This window comes from Giraffa tippelskirchi, chromosome 3, assembly GCF_054371585.1.
Source record: "Giraffa tippelskirchi isolate mGirTip1 chromosome 3, T2T-mGirTip1v1.2.pri, whole genome shotgun sequence".
In the NCBI taxonomy this organism is placed as follows: Eukaryota; Metazoa; Chordata; class Mammalia; order Artiodactyla; family Giraffidae; genus Giraffa; species Giraffa tippelskirchi.
The window spans coordinates 28,679,312-28,704,357 of record NC_137277.1 but is presented as its reverse complement, the minus strand read 5'-3'; the positions used below and the strand labels follow the sequence as shown (position 1 = coordinate 28,704,357).

Genomic DNA, 25,046 nt, shown 5'->3' with positions numbered 1-25,046 from the left:
TCCATCTCTGGTTAAATGTAACATCCTTAAAGAAAACTTCTCTTAAAAAAAAAAGAAAAGAAATGCTGTAGTCTCCAGCATATACCAGTGTCTAAGCCAGCTCTATCCCTGAGGGTTGCCTGTGCCCAGCAGGCTTACAGTCTCAGGTCAGGGAAGGATACTCCCTCTGTCCCAGGGCAGGGCATTCCCGAGAGACCATCCCAAAGGAGATGGAGGAAAGCCGAGAAGCATTTAAAATGCTGAATCTGTTTTCTTAATTTTATTTTTGGAGTATAATCGCTTTAGAATGTTGTGGTTTTGCTGTACAACAAAGTGAGTCAGCCATGTGTATACACAGTGAAAATCCTCTTTGGATTTTTTTCCATCAGCAAAGACAGTCAGTTCAGTTCAGTCCCTCAGTCGTGTCCTACTCTTTGCAACCCCATGGACTGCAGCACGGCAGGCTTCCCTGTCCTTCAGCATTTCCTGGAGCTTACTCAGATTCGTGTCCTTCGAGTCAGTGATGCCATCCAACCATCTCATCCTCTGTCATCTCCTTCTCCTCTTGCCTTCAATCTTTCCCAGCATCAGGGTCTTTTCTAAAGAATCAGTTCTTTGCATCAGGTGGCCAAAGGATAGGAGCTTCAGCTTCAGCATCAGTCCTTCCAGTGAATATTCAGAACTGATTTCCTTTAGGATGGACTGGTTGGATCTCCTTGCAGTCCAAGGGACTCTCAAGAGTCTTCTTTAACACGACAGTTCACAAGCATCAATCCTTTGGTGCTCAGCTTTCTTTATAGTTCAGCTCTCACATCCATACGTGACTACTGTAAAAAAAAAAAAACCATAGCTTTGACTAGACAGACCTTTGTCAGCAAAGTAATGTCTCTGCTTTTTAATATGCTGTCTAGGTTGGTCAAAGCTTTTCTTCCAAGCAGCAAGCGTCTTTTAATTTCATGGCTGCAGTCACCATCTGCAGTGATTTTGGAGCCTAAGAAAATAAAGTCTGTCCCTGTTTCCATTGTTTTCCCATCTATTTGCCATGAAGTGATGGGACCAGATGCCATGATCTTTGTTATTTTTTGAATGTTGAGTTTTAAGCCAGGTTTTTCAGTCTTCTCTTTCACTTTCATCAAGAGGCTCTTTAGTTCCTCTTCACTTTTTGCCATAAGGGTGGTGGTGTCATCTGTATATCTAAGGTTATTGATATTTCTCCCAGCAGTCTTGATTCTGGGTTGTGCTTCATCCAGCCTGGCATTTCACATGATGTACTCTGCATACAAGTTAAGTAAACTTGACAATATACAGCCTTGACATACTCCTTTTGCAGTTGGGAACCAGTCTGTTTTTCCATCTCCAGTTCTAACTGTTGCTTCTTGACCTGCATACAGATTTCTTAGGAGGCAGGTAAGGTGGTCTAGGATTCCCATCTCTTGAAGAATTATCCACAGTTTGTTGTGATCCACGCAGTCAAAGGTTTTGGCGTAATCAATAAGGCAGAAGTAGATGTTTTCCTGGAACTCTTGCCTTTTCTATTATCTAACAGATGTTGGAATTTGATCTCTGGTCCTTCTGCCTTTCCTAAATCCAGCTTGAACATCTGCAAGTTCTCTGTTCACGTACTGTTGAAGCCTCACTTGGAAAATTTTGAGCATTACTTTGCTAGTGTTTGAGATGAGTGAAATTGTGGGGTAGTTTGATCGTTCTTTGGTGTTGCCAGCAAAGACAAGTGCTAACATAGGCCTTTAGTGACAGCACAGAGATGTCAGACAGACTTTCAAAGTGTGGGCAAAACCTGATTCTGGAACTGTTGCAGTGTTTACATTGGCTCAGAGTTCACCACAGATCACCCTTTTTGATATCGGTAAACGTTTTAAACTTTGAGCCATTATAAATGTTACATAAGGGACTAGGTAAGCTGGCCTATGAGTCTCACCACAGTTTTTTAAACATAAACAATGAGCAGAATACCAGCGTGAAAATAGAACAGGAACCAGTGTCAGCTAAGGTAGGTTAACCCCTGGATAGCCAAGGGCTGCTTCTCCTGCTGAGGGTTAGACCTTAGGATCTTAAGAAGAATCTGTTGTGATTCTAACGTTAGACAACATCACTGAAGTTTGACTCCTCGCCCACTCTTGAACATTTTTTTTTTTTATTAATCAGAGAAATCAGTTGATGGCATTTTGTTGGGCATATTTTAAAACTATGTTCAAATTCTTCTTTGTGTGGTTTTCTAAAATTGAAATATAGTTGATTTACAATATGTTGTTAATTTCTGTTGCACAGCAAGGTGATTCAGTTTTGTGTATCTATACATTATATATATATATAATATACATATATTTTTTTGCTGCGTGTCTTGTGGAATGTTAGTTCCCTGACCAGGGATTAAATCCAAGCCCTTGGCAGTGAAAGCACAGACTCCTAACCACTGGACCACCAGAGAATTCCCTATATATATTCTTTTTTTTTTTATATTCTTTTCCATTATGGTTTATTATAGGATATTGAGTATAATTCCCTGTGTTATACAGTAAGACATTGCCCATTCATTCTATGAGTAATTGTTTGTATCTCTTAATTCTTACCTCCCACTCCATCCCTCCCATCTTCAACTCCCATCTTCACAGTTCTATAAGCTAATCAATTTTTAAATGTCAGGGACCCAGCGTTTGAATTGAATTTTTTGCCACTGGCTACTAAGAGACCTGAACGTGATAGAGAGACTTGCCACATTTCAATTAATTCTGTTATCCGGGTCCTTAGGCCAAATCCACTGTGGGGCAAAAGGAGTTAAAAGATGTTAACAGTTTTAAAAGCATGTCTGTGATCAGTACACTCCTTGCCGTGGGATGTAAGTCGTTCGCTTTCCACTAAGCCAGACTAGGGCCTGAAGGTGAGAGGACTGGGAACACTACACAGGGGGCAGCTTGCGCCCCCTGAGGCTGAGACAACTAAGGGGTCTGTTGCCCCCCTCCCTTTAGGAGGCCCTGCCTACCAGCTCCTGAGGAGGTCTTGCATATTGCCTTATGTATTTTCTTGTAATAAGCATTACATTTTTATTGGATATGACATAAATACAAGAGTTCATGAATGATAAACATATACAGTAAATTATGACAAAGTTAACCCACCTATTTAACTGCCACCTGAAATGTTACCAGCACCCCTTTTATGTCCATATCTGGTCACTGGTACAAATTTTCCAAGTGAAAGCAAATATGTGTGTAATTGTAGTAGTCAACTTTCCAGTGTGCTCTTGCCTGTTCATAGTCCGTGCGCGCGCGTGTGTGTGACAGTCTGCTAGCTCCACAGCCGCATCAGCACTTGACAGTGTCACTTAAAAGAAGTTAACTATTCTGGTGGCTATTTCTCGGTGTGACTTATTTTTTAATTTAATTGGCTGTGCCGGGTCTCAGTTGCAGCACGCAGCATCTTCAGTCTTCATTGTGGCATGTGGAATCTTTAGTTATGGCATGTGGGATCTAGTTCCCTGACCAGGGGTGGAACCTGCGCCCACTGCATTGGGAGCACAGTCTTAGCCACTGCTGGACTACAAGTGGGGGCAGCTTATAAAGGCACCAAGCAGAAAGTTGCTTAAGTTGTTGGTCACAAGTTAGGGTTGGTGCTGGTGACAAATAAGGGTGCTGGTTAAGCAGGGGTTGGTTGGGGTTCAGATGGTTGCCTAGTTACAAGGGGGGACCTTGAGACCTTAAGGCTGCAGCTGGCAGAGATTGTTTTGAGAACAGCTGTTGGTGTCCTTGAGTTTGATACAGTGCAGAAAATTCATGTTATCGGTAATGCAGGATTGTGTCTGAAACCACATCCACAAAGGCCACCAGCTCCATGTCTGAACCATGGGTACTCCTTCTTGACTTTTAAATGATCTTAAACATGCCATCAAGACATACATCAGCATACTCGTAAAGAAGCAGCTTCTAAAAAATCATGTTCAGAAAGTATCCATGGAGCCTGCTTTATTGAGTGTTCCAACGAGAATGGTTGAGGATTTTGTCAGATGACTCGTCTGTGCCCATAGAGATGATCCTATGATTGTTCTCGTTAGATCTGCTCTGATAATAAATGGCATTACTTGGTCTCCTTATAGAACAGTCTTGACTGTTATGTGCTACTTTCCTTGGGAGCTGCCAGACTCTGCTAATATTTTATGTAAGAATTTTGCAGTGACAGTTTTAAGGAAGATTGGTCTGTAGCTGTATTTTGTGTGTAATATTTCTAAGGGTTGACATTAATAGCATTAATGTTACACTGATAACATTAAGAGAGTAGAAATTATTTCCTTTCTGAATGCCCTGAAACAGTTTACAAGGTGCAGGTATGATCTGTGTTATAACGGTTTGGTGGAATTCTGTGAAATGTTGTGCCTGGTGGTTTGGAAGAAGTTTATTGTTATAGCTTTCACAATTTCTTTCTGAAATCAGTGTGTTTAGACTTTCTTTTTTTGGGTCAGTTTGGCAAATTATATTTTCAGAAATTTATTATATCAAGATTCTAAATGTATAGAATTGTGCAAAACAGTCTGTCATACGCTTTGGGGTAAGTTGTTCTGTGTGTGTTCTGCATATGTACCCATCCCTGCAGTCTCTGTGGATTTCCTCAGTAACAGTGAGCTGTATTTTCTGCAGAAATAGTCTGATTCGAGCACTGGCCACATGCTGTAGTACGTGTTCGGGCAGCCCCTCTGGTTCTGTGTCAACCAGTCTGTTTTTACCATGTAAATAGTGTTGAATCTGTACCCAAGGCTCTGTGAAAGCTTAATCCTGCAGCTTTCATAGAACCTTCTGTGTCCACACAGAGGGGCTTAGCTTCTTACGCTGACTTTTTGGAAATGTCATTTGATGGTTAATGAGTAACTGTCCTCAGTGTTGTGTCTGTTTTGATGAGTGGTTGATGCTGGGGCCTGTGAGCTGTTTGATCAGCATGAAGCAGGACTTTGTCATTCTCTGTTTGTGGTGCAGAACTGCCAGATACTTACTTTGGTCTCATCTCCACCAAGCACTATCCTCGACACCCCGGGACATACCATCTCACCAACCCGCAGAGCCTCTGCCTGTACTCAGCTTTACTTTAAAAAAGCAAAAAACATAAAACCTCTCCTGTGTTAGACTCTGAGCTCCTTTAGAGTAAGAGCATGTTAGATTTTCCTCTTCAGATTTTCCTCTTCGCACCATAAAAGTGCTTCTCGCTATTGTCCTTATTTAGCAGGCGCTCAGATTTGCTAAATATGTTATAACTATTAAAGCTATAATTAACAATATGGATGTTTTGTGAAAATACATAAAAATATAACAATGAAAATTAAAATTATCTATAGATCACTCCTTAAATATAAAGCCTGAGGCATTTCAATATATTTTATCCCAGCATTTAAAGATTATTTTTATCCCAGTATTTTTTCTCTTATTCACAAATGTGTTGTTGTTCAGTCACTCTGTTGAAGTATTGCTTATGTAATTTCCCCTGGCCGCTTGTTAAACACGTGGTTTTTAGTAATTCTCTATTATTTCTTGATCATTTATTTCAGTTGAGTTCAGTCGTTTAGTCGTATCTGACTCTTTGCGACCCCGTGGATCGTTTATTTAATGCTTCCCTAATAGTGGACGTTTAAATTGCTCTTTTTTGAAATTTTTAAATTAAACTATAGTTGATTTAGTGTTATGTTAATTTTGCTGTACAGTTACGCACACATATATGTTGGGTTGGCCAGAAAGTTCATTCAGGTTTTTCCGCACCATCTTGTAGGAAAACCCAAACTAACTTTTGAGCCAATCCAATACATTCTTTTTAGTGTTCTTTTCCGTGATGGTTTCTCCGAGGATGTTAAATACAGATCCCCATGCTATACAGTAGGACCTTGTTGTTTATCCATCCTGTATGTAATAGTTTACCTCTGCTAATCCCAAGCTCCCAGTCTGTCCCTCCCTCACCTGCCTTGTCAACCACTGATGTGTTCTCTACATCTGTGTTTCTTATTCACAGGGTTAGTTCATGTCATATTTTAGATTCCACATATAAATGATATCATTTGCTCTCTGCCTTTCTCTTTCTGGCTTACTTCACTTAGTGTGCTAATCTTTAGCTGCATCCATGTTGCTGCAGATGGCATTATCTCGTTCTTTTTAAAGGCTGAGTAATACTCCATTGTATGTATGTACCTCACCTTCTTTATCCCTTCCTCTGTTGAGGGACATTTGGGTTGTCTCAGGAGCTTGGCTGTTGTGAATGTGCTGCTGTGGACATAGGGATTCATGGGTCTTTGTGAATTAGAATTTTGCCCAGGAGTGGGATTGCCAGATCATATGGCAATCTCCTTAGATTTTTCTGTGGTGACTGCACTAATTTATATGCCCACCAACAGTGTTGGAGGGTTCCCTTCTCTCCACACCCTCTCCAGCATTTGTTATTTGTAGACTTTTTAATGATGGCCACCCTGATCAGTGTGAGGTGGTACCTCAGTGTCACTTCGACTTGCTTTTCTCTAATAATTAGTGATGATGTAAGTTGCCCCTCTCTTAAATAGCATTGTGATGAGCATCCGAGGTATATGAATTACTAATGACATTCCTGAATCTCTCCTTAGGATGTACTCCTAGGAATAGACTTAGTCCATCAAAGGATATAAACTGTCTGTCCATCTGCTTCTGAACTCGAGAGGTTATTCCAGTGAAACGGCCAGGGGTCCAGGGATGCCCAGCCTCGGGGGACCCCTGGCCAGTGGGGGCCCTGGACATGTAGTGAATGAGCTAGCAGGCTAATCCCCAGTGTATACCACGTTCCAACTCAAGTCTCGGCAGCTGGCTTTGTAGTGCGGTTACTGATACAAATTTTATTAATATATCCTCTTTGATATATAGCAATATTTAAGTGGCTTAGTTTCTCCTCACGAGGAGATAGGCATTGTTTGTATTGTTTCTCAGCAACCTCTTGCACACACAGAAGTTAGTTTTCACTGTGGGCTTTAGAAGCATCAGGTCTCTCACATGTACATGCACACACCTGTCTAAAATCTTCCATTGGGTCCCGCTGAACTTGGAATCAAACCTGGACCCTTGGGGCCTGGAACACTTGTCTTCCCTGATGTTCTTGTCTCCTCTCCGCCCTTGCCGCCCTGGCCTCTCTGCCCCTGGGATGTGCAGGCTGGGTCCCTCCGGGCCTGGATCTGCTCTCCCCTCTGCCTGGAGCCAGTACAGCTGGCCCCCACCCTCCTGGTCTCTCCTCAGAGCCCCCCAACCATTTTCTCGACTCTGGGCTGCAGGTCACAGCTCCGTGCTCTGCCCAGGTCCTTGCAGGCTCTTCTCACTCATAATATTGTCCTGTTTTCTTGTTTACTGCTTGTCTCCCCTCCACATGGGTGCGGGTCTTCAAACACCACCTGACACAAACAAAGCCAGGAAATACTTGTTAAATCCACACGTAAAGCAGCCAACAGTTTTGGGGGTGTTTATTGATGGATTGATTGCCAATGATAGTGGTGAGCTTGAGTCAGATTCTGGTCCATAATTATCTAAAACTTTAGGGAAGTTATATTAACTACAGTTTCCATTGTGGATACAGTGGTTACAGAAGGATGTCGATGGTGGTAGGAGCAGAAGTGCAGAACACCTAAATGGGCTGCTCATTTCCCACCCGCAGGTCTTTGGTCCGGGCTGATGGTCTTCTTCCAAACCCTCTTCTACCTGGTGTACATCTGGAGGATCGACTGGAAACGCGCAGCAGAGCAGGTACCAGCGCGGGGGCCCCTGGAGGAGGGGGTGGGGTGGGGTAGTGCTGTGATCCCAGGGCAGGCGAGGACTCTTCCAGGGTGAGGATGGTAAGAAGTCCATGGGCAGCAGGATGCACTGTGACTCGTGAAGAGGCATCGGACGTGAGAGTGAGGGCCAAAGGAAACCTGTGTCCTCTTAATACGGAGCTAATTTCTCATCTGCTAAGCAGGCACAGCCAGAGAGAGAGCTTAGAAACTAATGTGTGAGGTCATCTTGGGAGAACAGTAGTGCTTCCCATTTTTCCTGATCTGTTGTCTAGTTCTAGTGTCTCAAGGATCTTTGGTCCATGGTTTCCTGAGAAGCAGATGCTAAGTGTCTGTGGTCAGGGAGGTCCATGGGGGCAGAGCCTGTCCTGTGGGTGGAGGACCGGGATCCTGACACTCGGGGCGTCTCTGGGTTGAAGGATGAGCCCTGCTGACTGTGTCAGGTTCAGGGTGAGATGGTGGGAGGTCGGCCAGGGGGAGGTGTCATGGATACGGGGACATGAGAAGGAGCCAAGGGGCGCAGACCACCACTGTCCACGTCCTGACCACCTCGAGGCTCCAGGGCCCTCATGACTGTTCATGGGACAGGTCACGTCCTCCCTCCCTTCAGTGTGGTCCACAGAGACAGGATGTTAAGTCGGACCATAACCACCCCTTAGATGACTGTACCATTTATCTTCAGACTTTAATCCTTTTATCTGGACTTAAGAGCAGTAAAGGGCACAGTGCAAAAAATACGTTAAGTTTGCAAATATGACAAGTAATTTTCCATTATGGAATCGCTTTAAGCTGTTGATGTACTTTTAACATAAACTTTAATAAGAGTTTTCAAAGACTGTAACTAAAATAAAAGACTTGTGACCAGGCTACAGACAGGAAATGATAATTTTATACCATTTTATGAAGCATGTTAGCTAACCTTGTCATGGTTTTCTGTCAACTGCGGGTGGATAAATATTAGTAATGTTTTCTAAGTTATTTGGAAGGTCTATAGTATCCTGTTGGTGATCAAGAAAGGAGCTACAGTTTTAAGTAAAAATTTCTCCAGGATGATACTCCATCATAGGTTTTAAATGTATAAATCTGATCATCCCTTTCATGGGTGCTCTTACCTTCCTATACTGAATATTTCTTCTTCCATGGCAGTAGGTAATTTTCCTATGAAATATTAATTGCTGATCTAGTTTTGTTTATATTGACTATTTCCCTGTCAGTGGATTTAATCTTGCCATTGAGTGTATTTGAAGGACCTTTTCAAGCTCTGTAACTGGTAATGCCATACCAGCTTTTCTGTTTCTCAATTTCTATTGTGGTAAAATACACACAACATGAAAATAACCCTCATCACTGTTTTTCATGTACAGTTCAGTGGATTAAATATGTTCATAATGTGCCACACCCCACCGTCTACCCCCACCACACTGTCAACACGTACATCTGAAGCTCTGTTCCCATCAAACACTAGCTGTCATTCCCCCTCCTCCCAGCCCCTGAAGTCTGCTTTCCTTGCTTACGGTTTTTACTGCTCTGAGTACCTCATACAAGTGCAATCATATAGTATTTGTGTTTTTGTGACCAGATTATTTTACTTAGTGTAATATCCTCAAGGTTCATCCAGGTAGCATGTGTCAGGATGTCCTTCCTTTTTTAAGGCTGAATAATATTCCACTATAAATATGTGCTGCATCTTGCTTATCTGTTCATCTGTTGGCGGAAACTTGGGTGGCTTTCACATTTTAGCTGTTTTGAATAATGCTGCTGTGAATGTGAATTCTACAGATACAGAGTCCATGCTTTTAATTCTTTTCAGTACTTGCCCAGAATTGGAACTGGTAGGTCATCTGGTAATCTGTTTTTAATTTTTTGAGGGACCACTGTAGTGTTTCCCATAGTGGGTGTACCTTTTTACATTCTAACCAGCATTGCACAGGGGACCAATTTTTCCACATCCTCATCAGCACTTGTTATTGTCTGGGTTTTGTTTTGCTTAATTGTAGCCTCCCTAATTAATGGGAGTGAGGTAATTTCTCAGTATAGTTTTGATTTGCATTTTCTTAATGGTCAGTTGTGTTTAGTATCTTTTCATGTACTTATTGACCATTTGTGTGTATTCGTTGGAGATGTATCTATTCAAGTCCTTTTTTCATTTTTTTTTTTTTGAACAATGGTCTTTGGTTTTGTTTTTACTATTTATTTATTTGTCTGCACTGGGTCTTAGTTGCAGCATGTGGGCTCTAGTTCCCTGACCAGGAATTGAACCCTGGCCCCCTGCACTGGGAGCTTTAATCTTAGCCACTGGACCACCAGGGAGGTTCCCCTTGTACATTTTTTAGCCAGGTGGTTGTTGTTTTTGGAGTTCTTTATATAGTCTGGGCATTAGTCCCTTATCAGAAAAATGATTTAGAAATATTTTCTCCCATTCTTTGGGTTGCCTTTTGACTCTTGGGTATTGTCTTTAATAAACAAAAGTTTTTAATTTTCTTGAAGTCTAATTTATCTATTTTTTCTTTTATTGCTTGTGCCTTTGATTGTCACATCCAAAAAGTCATTCCCAAATCCAGTGCCATGGAGATTTTGCCTAATGTTTTCTTCTAAGAGGTTTGTAGTTTTACATCTTACGTTTAGGCTTGATCCACTTCGAGTTATTTTTGTATGTGGTGTTAGGTAAGGATCCAGCTTCATTCTTTGGCATGCAAATATCCAGTTTTTCCCAGAAACATTTGTTAAAAAGATGGTCCTTTCCCCACTGAATAATCTTGGATCCCTATCAAAAATCATTTGACCACATATGCAAGGGTTTATTCATTCAGGGGCCTCCTGTTATATTCCATTTGTCTATATATCTGTCTTTACACCAGTACCAAACTGTTATGATTAGTTTTGCAGTACGTTTTAAAATCATAAAGTATGATTCTCTAGCTTTATTTTTCTTTTTTACGATTGTTTTGCCTGTACCAGGCCCGTTGAGATTCCATGTGAATTTTAAGATGGATTTTTCTATTTCTGCAAATAATGTCATTGAGATTTTTATAAGGATTGGCATTGAGTCTGTGGGTTGTTTTAGGTAGTATTGCCATCTTAACAGTAAAAAGGCATCCAGTCCTTGAACATGAAATGTAATTCCATTTATTTATGTCTTTAATTTTTCTGCCATATTTTGAAGTTTCCACTGTACTAGTTTTTTACCTCCTTGACTAAATAAGTTAATTTCTAAATATTTATTCCTTTTGATGCTATTGTGAATGGGATTGTTTCATAATTTCCTTTTCAGATTGTTCGTTGTATAGAATAGAAATACAGCTTTCTGGTGTGTAGGCATTCTATCCTGCCACAGTACTGAATTCCTTTATAGCTCTAACAGTTTCTTTGTGGAATTGTTAGGTCTCAGTTCTGTTCAGTCGCTCAGTTGAGTCCGACTCTTTGTGACCCTATGAACCGCAGCATGCCAGGCCTCCCTGTCCATCACCAACTCCCGGAGTCCACCCAAACCCATGTCCATTGAGTCGGTGATGTTATGCAACCATCTCATCCTCTGTTGTCCCCTTTTCCTCTTGCTCTCAATCTTTCCCAGCATCAGGGTCTTTTCAAATGAATCAGCTCTTTGCATCAGGTGGCCAGAGTATTGGAGTTTCAGCTTCAGCATCAGTCCTTCCAATGAATATTCAGGACTGATTTCCTTTAGGATGGACTCGATGGATTGCCTTGCAGTCCAAGGGACTCTCAAGAGTCTTCTCCAACACCACAGTTCAAAAGCATCAATTCTTCGGCGCTCAGCTTTCTCTATAGTCCAACTCTCATATCCATACATGACTACTGGAAAAACCATAGCCTTGACTAGACAGACCTTTGTTGACAAAGTAATGTCTCTGCTTTTCGATAAGCTGTCTAGATTGGTCATAACTTTCCTTCCAAGGAGTAAGCGTCTTTTAATTTCATGGCTGCAATCACCATCAGCAGTGATTTTGGAGCCCAAAAAAATAAAGTCAGCCACTGTTTCCCCATCTATTTCCCATGAAGTGATGGGACAAGATGCCATGATCTTAGTTTTCTGAATTTTGAGCTTTAAGCCAACTTTTTCACTCTCCTCTTTCACTTTCATCAAGAGGCTCTTTAGTTCTTCTTCACTTTCTGCCATAAGGGTGGTGTCATCTGCATATCTGAGGTTATTGATATTTCTCTCGGCAATCTTGATTCCAGCTTGTGCTTCCTCCAGCCCAGTGTTTCTCATGATGTACTCTGCATATAAGTTAAATAAGCAGGGTGACAATATACAGCCTTGACGTACTCCTTTTCCTATTTGGAACCAGTCTGTTGTTCCATGTCCAGTTCTAACTGTTGCTTCCCGACCTGCATACAGGTTTCTCAAGAGGCAGGTCAGGTGGTCTGGTATTCCCATCTCTTTCAGAATTTTCCACAGTTTATTGTGATCCACACAGTCAAAGGCTTTGTCATAGTTGATAAAGCAGAAATAGATGTTTTTCTGGAACTGTCTTGCTTTTTCGATGATCTATCGGATGTTGGCAATTTGATCTCTGGTTCCTCTGCCTTTTCTAAAACCAGTTTGAACATCTGGAAGTTCACAGTTCACGTATTGCTGAAGCCTGGCTTGGAGAATGTTAAGCATTATTTTACTAGCGTGTGAGATGAGTGCAATTGTGCAGTAGTTTGAGCATTCTTTGGCATTGCCTTTCTTTGGGATTGGAATGAAAACTGACCTTTTCCAGTCCTGTGGCCACTGCTGAGTTTTCCAAATTTGCTAACATATCGAGTGCAGCACTTTCACAGAATCATCTTTCAGGATTTGAAATAGCTCAACTGGGATTCTATCACCTCCACTAGCTTTGTTCGTAGTGATGCTTCCTAAGGCCCATTTGACTTCACATTCCAGGATGTCTGGCTCTAGGTGAGTGATCACACCATCGTGATTATCTGGGTCGTGAAGATCTTTTTTGTGTAGTTCTTCTGTGTATTCTTGCCACCTCTTCTTAATATCTTCTGCTTCTGTTAGGTCCATACCATTTCTGTCCTTTATTGAGCCCATCTTTGCATGAAATGTTCTCTTGGTATCTCTAATTTTCTTGAAGAGATCTCTAGTCTTTCCCCTTCTATTGTTTTCCTCTATTTCTCTGCATTGGTCGCTGAGGAAGGCTTTCTTATCTCTCCTTGCTATTCTTTGGAACTCTGCATTCAAATGGGTATATCTTTCCTTTTCTCCTTTGTTTTTCACTATACACAAGATATATTGTCTTTGAACAGAGATAATTCTTCATGTCAAATTTTATACCTTTTCTTTTTTTTCCCTAACTGCTCTGGCTAGAACTCCCAGTACTATGTTAAATAGAAGTGGTTAAACTGAGCATCCTTGCCTTGCTCCTGAACTTAGAGGAAAAGCTTTCGGTCCTTCACCATCGAGTATTATGTTAGCTGTAGGTTTCTCATATATGGGTTCTTATCACATGGTGTACTTTCCTTCTGTTTTTATTTTGTTAAGTGTTTTTGTCATGAAAGCGTGTTGGGTTTTGTCAAGATGCTTTTTTTGCATCAGTTGAGATGATCATGAGGTTTTTTTCCCCTTCATTTGTAATGTTGTCAATGTCAATTACAGTGACCCGTTTTCCTATGTTTAACCATCCTTGCACTTCAATAAATTCCACTTGGTCATAGTGTATAAACTTTTTGTATGCTGCTGAGTACTTTTTTTAAGATTTATTTTATTTTTGGCTGCACCAGGTCTTTGTTGCTGTGCGTGGACTTTTTCTAGTTGCAGGGAGCAGGGCCTACTCCTGATTGCAGTGCGCAGGCTCTAGGGCTCATGGTCTTCAGTTGTTGCAGCACATGGGCTCAATAGTTGTGGTGGATGAGCTCAGTTGTCCCGCAGCATGTAGAATCTTCCCAGACGGGGGATCGAACCTGTGGTGCCTGCATGGATGTCTAAGCACTGGACCACCAGGGATGTCGTGTGCTGGTGAGTTTGATTTGCTAGCATTTTGGTGGAGATTTTATCATCAGTGTTCACAGGGGATATCAGCCTGTAGTTTTCTTTTCTCCTAGTGTCTTTGTCTAGCTTTGGTGTCAGGTTCATGCTGGTTCCGTAGAATGAATTAGAAAGTCCTCCTTCCTCAGTTTTTGGGAGAGGTTTGTAAAGATTTGTTCCTCTTTAAGTATGTGCTATATTGAGTTGCTGCACAAAAAGTTTTTGATTTTGACGAAATCCGCCTTATCTATTTTTGTTACTATTGTGCTTTTGATGTTATCTGAGAACCCATTCCCAAACTGTGAAAAAAAAATAAGTGGTGTTCGAATATAAAAATGCTATGGAAGGACTAATAATAAAAAACTAAATAGAAGACTTGAGTTTTCAATCTGAAAACTGTAAGTAGCCCAGGAGTTATCACACCTGTAGGGGGAGGCAGAATTACACCTTTCCCCTCTTAGGGTTTTTCAGCTAGACCTGAGAATAAAACTGATATTAATACAGGTTCACAGGAGAAAACATACAAACTTAATGTAAGGTCTTTGTGACATCAGAGCCCTCATAAGGAAATGAAGATGCAACAATGTGGCAAAACCTACATGCTTTTCTACTAGTTTGAATAAAGAGGCAGTGGTAGAAAAGTAACTAAGCTCTGTGGAGAGGCTGAAGGAAGATGAGAGTTATTTTAACCAGATCTGTGTAGATTCACTTAGCTTTGACTCCTTTCCTGGAACAGGGATGGCGTCTTTCACATGTGAATTTTTATGTCATCTTTTCAAAAAAAAAGGAACAGAGATTAAACTGCTCTTCAGTGCCTTTCTGACAAAAACATCTGCTGTTTTTTCAAGTACCTTTAGTTCAGAATGATTCTTATGCCAAAGTCGCATATCCAGGGGTGGCATGTGGCGCCGCCCTTCATTCCCCTTCATCCCACTTGGAGACTCCCCCAGCAGGTTTCACAGTCCTGAACTGAGTTGGTGGATTGTTTCACAGCTCACTGAACTAGGCTCCTAGTCTTGAGGACTAAGTCAGTGCAGTTAAACTCTTGTATCGTTTCAGGAGGCAATGGTGCAGGTGGGAGTCCCTGTCCTAAGTTAGGTCTGTGTGGGGGGTGAGCAATCAGGCATTTATGAAAGGAGTGTCTGTGGAAACAAAAGAAAAAGATTCAGAGTTGGAAACCTAGTTTCTGAGTCCAGAGGGGATCCAGTCAAGATTTCTGGATTTGAGCTTGAAGCATCTTCAGATGGTGGAGTGAGGATGGCAGTTGTCATTTGGCTAATTTGCTGGTTTGCAGTTTGAATGGCTCTGTTTGTGAAATTGGGTATCCCGTGAATTTCCTTAGCGGTCTGGAGAAGAGCAGGTGAGAGGGTTGTCCACACATGATCTGTCGTGGCAATTCCTCTGAAGTTGACACCATGTCATGCAGCTTTAGCTTATGGTACTTCAGGGAGAGGATAGTTCTCATTCTCAGTGATTCCAGGTTAGAATGGTAGGACAGAAATTGCTGTCGTTAGTTTGAGCAGTTGTAGCTAGATATTGGAGGCGACTAAAATAATCAGGATCCAGTCCAGTTTACAGGTAGGTAGACTTGTTCATTTTCTTTGAAGTTTTGTTTTCTTATAATAACCAAGGGGGTGTGTGGTCGTTTTCCACTGAAACCTAATTTTCTCTCTATATTTACCCTGTTTTTCTCAAATGTCATTATACTAAGACTAGTTTAAAATAAGTTTAGTCTTATCCTGACCTGATTGTTTATATAAATGCAGCAAGAATAGTGATTTTTCGTTGGAATTATGACTGATTTATATAGAGTGAAAGTCGCTCAGTCATGTCTGACTCTTTGCGACCCCGTGGACTATACAGTCCACGGAATTCTCCAGGCCAGAATACTGGAGTGGGTAGCCTTTCTCATCTCCAGGGGATCTTCCCAATCCAGGGATCGAACCCAGGTCTCCCGCATTGCAGGCGGATACTTTACCAACTGAGCCAAAAGGGAAGCCCAAGGACATTGCCAAATTGATAGTTGAACTTCATTAAAAATTAAAAACTTCTGCTCTGCAATAAAAACACTGTTAATAGAATGAAAAGATAAAATAGGGACCAGGGGGACTGCCCTGGCTGTCCAGTGGTTAAGACTCGGAGCTTGCAATGCAGGGAGTGTGCATTTGATCCCTGGTCAGGGAACTGAGATCCCACATGCTTCTCATTGTGGCCAAAAAAAAAAAAAAAAAATAGGGACTAGGAAAAAAAATCTTTGTAAAAACATATCTGAAAGAGGACTGGTCTCCAAAGTGTACAGTAGAAAGAACAGTTTAAATTCAATAATAGGAAAATAACCCAGTTTAAAAACTGGGCAAAAGATCTGAGTAGATCTTATCAAAGCATATACAGATGGCAAATAAGCATATGAAGAGATGCTTAACACCATGAGTCATCAGGAAATTTCGGATTAAAACAACAAGCTCCCACGACACACCTATTAGAATGGCCAAAATCTGAAATGCTAACAACACCCAGTGTTAGCAAAGATGTGGAACAACAGGAATGTTCATACACTGTTGTTAGGAACCCAAAGTAATAGAGCCACTTGGGGGAGAGTTTGACAGTTTCTTACAAAGCTAAGCATAGGCTTGCTTCCCTGGTGGCTCAGACGGTAAAGAATCTGCCTGCAGTGAAGGAGACCTGGGTTCGATCCCTGGGTCGGGAAGATCGCCTGGAGGAGGGGCATGGCAACCCACTCCAATATTCTTGCCTGGAGAATCCCATGGACAGAGGAGCCTGGCGGGCCACAGTCTGTAGGGTTGGAAAGAGTTGGACATGACTGAACGACTAAGCACATACACCCAAGTGTAGGCTTGCCATATTGTCCAGTGTTCCTGGTGCAGTTATTTACCCAAATGAGTTGAAAACTTAACACCTACACAAAAAACTGGAACACATGTTAGTGGCAGCTTTATTCTTCTTATTTTAGTTACTAATTTTGGCTGCATTGGGTCTTCGTTGCTGTGCAGGCTTTTCTGTAGTTGCAGAGTACAGGCTGTACAGTATGGGCCCAGTGCTCGTGGCACACAGGCTTCCCACAGCATGTGGAATCTTCCCAGACCAGGAATCGAACCAGTGACCCCTGCATTGGAAGACAGATTCTTAACTACTGGACCAGCAGGGAAGTGCAGCAGCATTAACTGCCCAAACTTGGAAGCAGCCAAGAAAGATATCCTTCAGTCAGTGGCTAGATAAACAATGCCTTTACATCTATACAGTGGAATTTTACTAGGTGGTAAAAAGAAGACATGGAGGAGCCTTAGTGCATATGGCTAAGAGAAAGCAGCCCGTCTGAAAAGACTGCATAGAGTATGATTCCAGCTTTATCACATGCTGGAGTTGGCAAAATTATGGAAGGTTTATACAGATCAGTGGCTGCCAGGATCTTGGGTGTGGGGAGAGGTTAGTTCCTGAAGCAGAAGGCGTTTTTCGGCAGTGAAGCCAACTCTGTGTGATACTGTCATGATAGGTTGTTTATGAAATACATTTGTCAGAGGAACCCATAGACTGACTGGGTGATAGCAGGAGTCAACCCGATTGTGAACTGTGGACTTTGGTTAATAATAATGTAGCAGCGTTCATTCATCAGTTGCAACAGATTTATTATTGCACAATGTTAATAACAGGAGAAACTGTGTGGGTGTGTAAGGAGCAGCATTTATGGGAACTCTGTACTTTCTGTGAAATTTTTCTCTCAACCCAAAACTGCTCTAAAAATTAAGTCAATTGTTTTAAATGGACAAAGGGTCTATTATACAGTGACGTGCCTCTAAAGATAACATAAAAATGAACAATAAGCACTTGAAGATGCTCATATATTACCCCGTAGACTCATACAAATGAAAACACAGGAGATACCACAAGCACTTGGTGGCAGTAATAAAAGCAGATGCCAAGTGTTGGCACAGGTTCGGAGAGACGTGCAGCCACCGTGGAAAACGATGTCAGTTTCTCAGAGTGAGACCGAGTTACCACAGCAGCAGTTGTACTTTGAGAATGTACCCAAGAGAATTGAAAACACATGTCCACACAGAAACTTCTACATGAATGTTCCTAGAAGCACTATTCATAGTAGCCGAAAACTGCTTATTTCTGTCAGATCACTAGGTGAGCACTCAATGTCCATACACAATAAATAATACTGTTTTAACAACAATAAAAAAAGTTTTAAAAAGTAAACAAACAACAGCAAAAACTCAGTAATCTTTATCAAGCAGTGGGAGTAGAACATCTGACTCCAGAATTGCTGGATTGTAATAGTCAAAATTCCCAATTTTCAATACAAAGTTACTAGGCATGCAAGAATCAAAAATGTATGGACCGCCTCACAGGAAGAAAAGACAGCTTCCCTGAGAAACACTTTATTACATTTTAGAATGTCTGTGTATGTATTTATTTGATTGCACCAGGTCTTGGTGTGGCAGGATCTTCCAACTTCAGTGAGCATGTGGGTTCTAGTTCCTTAATCAAGCCTTGAACCCAGGGACCCCAGTGTTGGGAGCACGGAATCTCCAGTGGGAGCCACTGGACCACCAAGGAAGTCCCCTCTGAGAAGTAGTTTACATTAACAGACTCAAATATGCACAGAGAGCTAAAGGAAACCAAGAGCCTGATGTTTCAACAAGTAGAGAATTCTAGCAAAGAAATGGGAAGTATAGGAACCAAGTAGAACTCCTAGGGGATCTGACACCAGCTGGGTGTCCACAACTCAGTTCTGCAGTTCCATTACCAGCTAACTGGAGTGAGCATCAGATGCCACCGGCTGGAGGGCAGTGTCCTCCACATCCTTCAGATGCCAGCCCACATGGGGGTCCCCAGGACACCCACACTGCCCTGCCAGGAGACTATAAATTCATTTCCTGCAGCCTCCTCCCTTCTGTACTTGGCTGGAATGCATCACAGAATGCACTGAAAATGCTACATTTATGACTGTGAATTTATAAAAGACACAACCCAGGAACTGCCAGATAGAGGACATACTTAAGACAGAGCCTGGGGGCCAGAGAGGATGCAGAGCTTCCCAGCCATCTCCTCTCAAAATCTGGGCCCACCACCCTCCCAGCATATCAAGTGCTCACCAACCAGGAAGCTCCCTTGGATTTTATACTCCAGAGTTTTACATGGAGTTTTATTACATAGATATTATGATTGATTACACCATGAGCCACACGATCGACCATGGTCTCTAGCCTCTCTCAGGGGGATCAGAGAGGTGAGGCTGAAATTTCCAGCCCTGTCCGTATGTAGTTGGTTTTTATAGTGACGGGCTCTTGTGTTGTAGCTGTCTACGGGCCTCTCCGTGTGTCACCTCATGGTACAAACACGCCTATCACCCAGCAAAGTCCAAGGATTTTTAAAGTTCTGTGCCAGAAACTGGGGGCCAAAGTCCAGGTTTTCTCTTTATTCTATCAGAACAGGTCAGTTGAGATTATCCAGCATGAGGAGCAGAAAGGAAAAGAGGATTGAGGGTAAATAAGCAGACTAGAAGACCTATAAGATAGCATCAAGCAGAGCAACATATTCATAGTGGGAGATATGGAGAAAGTAACATGGAAACATACTGCTGCTGCTGCTGAGTCGCGTCAGTCGTGTCCGACTCCGTGCGACCCCATAGACGGCAGCCCACCAGGCTCCCCCGTCCCTGGGATTCTCCAGGCAAGAACACCGGAGTGGGTTGCCATTTCCTTCTCCAATGCGTGAAAGTGAAAAGTGAAAGTGAAGTCGCTCAGTCGTGTCCGACTCTTAGCGACCCCATGGACTGCAGCCTACCAGGCTCCTCCGTCCATGGGATTTTCCAGGCAAGAGTACTGGAGTGGGGTGCCATTGCCTTCTCCGTGGAAACATACTACCATATGTAAAATAGATAGCCAATGGGAATTTGCTGTATGACTCAGGGAATTCAAATCGGGGGCTTGGTAATAACGTAGAGGGTGGGATGGGGAGGGAGGTGGAAGGGATGTTCAAGTGGGAGGGAACATAGGTAAACCTATGGCCGATTCATGTTGGTATTTGGTAGAAACCAACACAAAACTGTAAAGCAATTATCCATCAATTAAAAATAAATTTAAAAAAACCAATTAAAAAGAACTTGGAAAGCTTAGGAAATTCCTGGAAACCCATCCTTGAAATGACCTTTCCAAGGTTGTCGTTTTGAGATTAAGAACCACTAAGTAAAGGGAGAGGGTCTCTGAAAATATATATATATATATATATAAATTATATAACAAATATACACACACACACACCCCACATTAATAGAATGAAGGGGTAAAAACCCACACGAGCATCTCCACTGATGCAGAAAAGGAATTTGACAAAATTCAATATCTTTTAATGATAAAAACATTCAACAAGGGCTTCCTTGGTGGCTCAGTGGTAGAGAATCCGCTGGGTTTGATCCCTGATACGGAAGATCCCACATGCTGTGGGACAACTAAGGCCGTGCGCCACAACTACTAAGCCTGTGCTCTAGAGCCCATGGGCTGCAACAACTGAAGCCCACGTGTCCTAGAGCCTGTGCTCCTCAACGAGAGAAGCCACCCCAATGAGAGGCCCACACACCGCAACTAGAGAGTAGCGCCCACTTGCCACTGTTGGAAAAGACTCGTGCACAACCATAAATAAGTAAATAAATCTTAACAACAAACAAGGAGCAGAAGGAAACGTCTTGATATGTTTGCCACCCGCGGGAATTCGCCCTGCTTTGTTGTTGTTCAGTCTTTGCGACCCCATGGATTGCAGCCCCCCAGGCTCCAGTCCTTGGGATTTCCCAGGCAAGAATCCTGGAGTGGGTTGCCATTTCCTTCTCCATGGGAGCTTCCCAACCCAGGGATCGAACCCACATCTCCTACATTGGCAGGTGGATTCTTTACTACTGAGCCACCAGGGAATGCATTTTGTGTAGTCCGTCTTTGAAATCTTATAGCACATGTCTTGAGTTAACCAAATTTGCTGACATATTGAAGACAGCACTTGTAACAGCATCATCTTTTAGGATTTTAAACAGCTCAGCTGGAATTCCATCACCTCCACTAGCTTTGTTTGTAGTAATGCTTCCTAAGGCCCACTTGACTTCCCACTCCAGGGTGTCTTGCTCTTTGCTCTCCTACAGAACTAGTGATCACAGACAGCTGCCCAAGCTTTGGGGGTGTGGGTGTGCATTTTGCCCTTTCTGCCCCAGGGACACCAGACTTCAAGCATTTGTCCATTTAAAAAAAAAACATTTTTAACAAAGAATGACCAAAATAATCATTGTTAAGATTGATTTCTGCTTTGTGGTAAGCCTTTTGCTAAAGAGCTTTCTATGACCGTCTCATGTAATAGAGGCAGGGAATATGTTGTCCATATGTCACAGTTGGGCAAACTGAGGGCAGTGATGGCCTTGTTTAAAGACACAGAGTTAGATGGAGTGAGTATTCTGAATCTTACTCTGAGTGCAAGTTCCTAGTTCTGGATAAATCTTACTGTTTACTAAGTGACTGTACTATCTGAGATAAAATAGAAAGGTGGTGAGAGGAAGCTAACATTTCAGGTAATTCTGCACAGGCTATGAAATTAGAATATCAATACTTCTAATTCTGGAACAGCCGTTAAGACTAATCGAGACAAAAATTTTCAATAATTTTTCAAAAATCTATTTCTGGCTCTATCGAGATCAGCTGTTTTCCTAAGAGCTTGCTTCAGCCCCAGTGGTGGGATTCAGTGTCTTCTGTGACGCTGCCATGCTTGCATCAGTTGGGGTTCAGGCAGAGCAAAAGCAGCAACAGATCATTTACCCCAGGGGGCTAGCTGGCACAGCTCGGCCACACAGCCCACGAGGGGTGACTGCACCTGCCGGGGAGCCCCAGGTGCAGGGCAGCTGTCAGAGGAGGAGACAGAAGGTAGGCTGGGGAGGAACCGGAACACGTTTGACCCTGGGACAGAGAGCTGAGGACACACACCTGGCTGTGGAGTCAGGGCCCCGAGGAGAAGCCGAGGAAAGGTGGGCAGCCGCCCCCTCCCGGGAGAGGAGGGCACAGCATCCACAAACGTGTCTTCTCGAGGATTTTACCTGCTTCTCACCAGGCCTTACTCATAGGAGTTTAGATTTTCTGTGGGTGTGTTTGTCTTCGCTGTTTTCAATGTGATCTTTAACCAGTTTCTACTTGGTGATTGATGACATACAGGATAGCTGATGGTTTTTGAAAGCTGACCTTGTCTCTTAGGAGTTTTCTGAAACCTCTAATCTGCTCTAATAATTTCTCAGCTTTTCTGTATTTTCTGGGTTGGTGATCTTGCCACCTGTAAACCATGGGGCTCTTGTCTCTTTGCTTCAACACATGCACCTCACATTTCTTGCTTGTCTGACTGCACTGGGGAGGCTGGCAACTTCGGCTCCTGCTCCGTTCATGCTATTACTCGCTTAAATACTTTTTTCTTCCATTTGTTTCTTTTCCGAAGAACAACAGTATATATATATTAGCATTAATTTTTCTGCCTTTCATATTTTCTATGTACTACAATACATATAGCATAAAATGTCATTTTAGTAATTTTTAGTAGATTTCATTGGAATTAAGTATGTTCAAAATGTTGTCCGGTTATCACCACTACCCATCTCCACATCTTTTTCATCCCAAACAGAAACCCTGTACCCATTAAATAACAACTCACATTTCCCCCTCTCCCAGCCCTGGTAGCTTTTATTCTACATCCTCTCTATGAATTTTCCTATTCCAGGAACCTCTTGAAAGTATAATCCTACAAATTTTGTCCTCATGTATCTGGGTTGTTTTACTTAGCATAATGTTCTGAAGATCCATCCATGTTGTAGCAGGTGTCAGAATTTCATTCCTTTTATAGCTAAATAATATTCCTTTGTATGAATATAAATCCATTTTTCTCTGATGGACACCTGGGTTATTTCCATCACCAATGGTGAGTAATGCTGTCATGAACACGGATGTACAAGCATCTGTTTTTTAAGTTTCTGCTTTTAATTCTTTGGGGTATAATCTAGTGGAATTGCTGGATAGTGTGGTATTTCTACATTTCAGTTTTTGAGGAACTGCCAAACTTTTCCATTACAGCTGCACCACTTTACCTTCTCAGCAGCAGTGCGCAGGAGTTCCAGATATCTCCGCGTCCTCACCAACACTAACTTTGAAAACATTTATTTCTGATTACAGCCATGGTGACAAGTGTGAGGTGGTATCTCATTGTGGTGTTCATGTGCATTTCCTAAATGGCTGCTCATGTTGGGCATCTGAAGGGTCTTCTTGGAGACGTGGTTCTCACCTGTGGGGTAAGATGTTGACTCCTGTCAGCATCAGACAGCTGAACTGAGCTGTGAATGCCCAGGTGATGTCAGGTCAGTCCTTGCTTCAGGTTCCCTGGCTTCCTCCTGCTGCTCCAGTCTGCTGCAGTGACACTTCCATTTCAGGCATCGTACTGTGCAGCGCCAGGCTTTTTGCTTGGTTCCTGTACTTTGTTTCTGTGTTGACATTTTCTCTCTTTGTTGAGACATCATGCCCCTCAGTCCCTTTACTTCTCTGGCCCTTGTCCGGGCACATTCGGGGGTAATTTTTGTTGTCTTTTCTTCCTGGTATACAGCCATACATTCTTAAGTCTTTGCATGGATAGTAATTTTGTATTGAAAACTGGGGCATTTTGAATATTATAGTTTCCTCCTACAGTTTTTGGCTATTCTGAACATTCACGTAGAAGCTTCTGTGTGGACACGTGTGGTCAGTTCTCTGGGCACACAGCCAGGAGTGGAGTTGCTGAGTCATGTGGTAACTGTCTCACCTTCAGTGGTGGCTGCCCTGTTTAGGTTCCTTCCGATAACGTCAGAGGGTCCAGTTTCTCCCCGTCTGCAGCAGTGCTTGTGTCTGTGTTTATTACAGCCGCCAAGCACATGCATACTAGTATCTCCTCGGGGTTTTCTCCATTTGTCTAATGGCTGAAACAAGTGGAGAAGTAGACTGTACTTTGTAGAGCAGTTTGGGTTTAGGGTTTATGCTAATAAAGCGACTCTTGGGGGCCCCTAGGTAGCTTTAGGAGGGCGGTTGGTCATCAGAAAGACCACCAGAGCACCATCATCTCTGTACCTTTCCTATGCACTGCTTCCATGGGGCATATATTCCTAAGCCCTGTAAGCTGTTCCAGCCAACTGAGGGTGGGGGTCAGGGGTGGGGGGGTGGTCACAGAAACTCCCTATTCATAGATGGTCTGTCAAAAGTACAGGTGGCCTGGGCCTGCAGTGGCTTCTAAGTGGGGGCAGTCTTGTGGGCCTGAGCCCTTAACCTGTGGGGCCTGACACAAACCCCACTTAGTGTCGGAGTCAAGGGGAGTGAGTGGATGCCCCTCTGGTGCAGGAAGGTCTGGAGCATCAGTTGCAGTGTGTGTGAGCCCCTCACATTTGGCACCAGAAGAGTCATGAATCCTGCTGCTCTTGTTTGAGGACAAGGTGATGACTGCCAAGCTCCTTAAATGTCAGACTGGAAACACAGAGTCTCTTACTTACTTTTAAATTTCTTCTATAATATTCTATATTCCAACAGCACTTAAATCTTTTTCTGACAACATGGCAATGGATTTTTAGATATGACAGCAAAAGTGGAAGCAAGACAAAAATGGGCTTCATCAAAATTAAAAACTTCTGTGCAAAGAGTAGACACTATCAAGAAAGTGCATAGACAGCTGGCAGTGGGAGGTGGGGAGAATACTGCAAACCATACGTCTGATAGGGGCCCAGCACCCAGAGGGTATGTCCCACAGCAGAAAGACAAGCCTGTAGATGAATGGGCACACATCTCCAAACCATTACAGAGCCGGGCAGTAGACCTACAAGAAGATGAGGGATGTCATTAGTAATATGCACTAAACACTACACACTACACAGGGTGCTATAATAACAAAGATCACTGATGTACTTACTAATGTCACTGAATTATACGCTTGAAGGTTACTTTTCTGTTATGTGAATTTTACCCTAGAACTTTGTCTATCCTGTTGCATTGTAGTCTGCAGCCTGGTGACAGTATCGGGGTTCTCCTGCCTGCTCTCCTCCGGTGGGGTGAGGGGGGCAGGTGCGCGGCCCTGGGGAGGACTGCTCTCCAGGTCATCGGTGGGCTTCATGCTGGGGAAGCGCCAGTGTCAGTCATTTTCAGGATTTTCTGTTTGGTTGGTCAGATTCCCTATTAAAGGCTCTAAAAACCTCCAGCAGGCACTGGGGCCATACCTGCCAGCACCTGGGAGCTAAGCAGCAGGACAGAACACAAGAGTCATCTTTTAATTAATACA

At 42.7% G+C, this 25,046-nt stretch overlaps 1 long non-coding RNA gene and 1 other non-coding gene across 3 annotated transcripts in view; one reads left to right on the top strand and one right to left on the bottom strand.

The window, feature by feature from the left end:
- The window catches only part of LOC145543130 (uncharacterized), a 32,087-nt gene that overhangs the window by 2,995 nt on the left and 4,046 nt on the right, over window positions 1-25,046 (top strand). The window contains exons 3-4 of one of the 2 annotated variants that reach the window (XR_014080456.1): window positions 7,633-8,612; window positions 15,671-15,953. This is a non-coding gene — a long non-coding RNA (uncharacterized LOC145543130). Of the gene's footprint in view, window positions 1-7,632; window positions 8,613-15,670; window positions 15,954-25,046 lie in introns of those variants that run through there. The other variant, XR_014080455.1, reaches the window with a different exon arrangement.
- On the bottom strand, window positions 15,646-15,717 carry TRNAC-GCA (transfer RNA cysteine (anticodon GCA)). Its single transcript has one exon. It is a non-coding gene; the product is annotated as a tRNA-Cys (tRNA).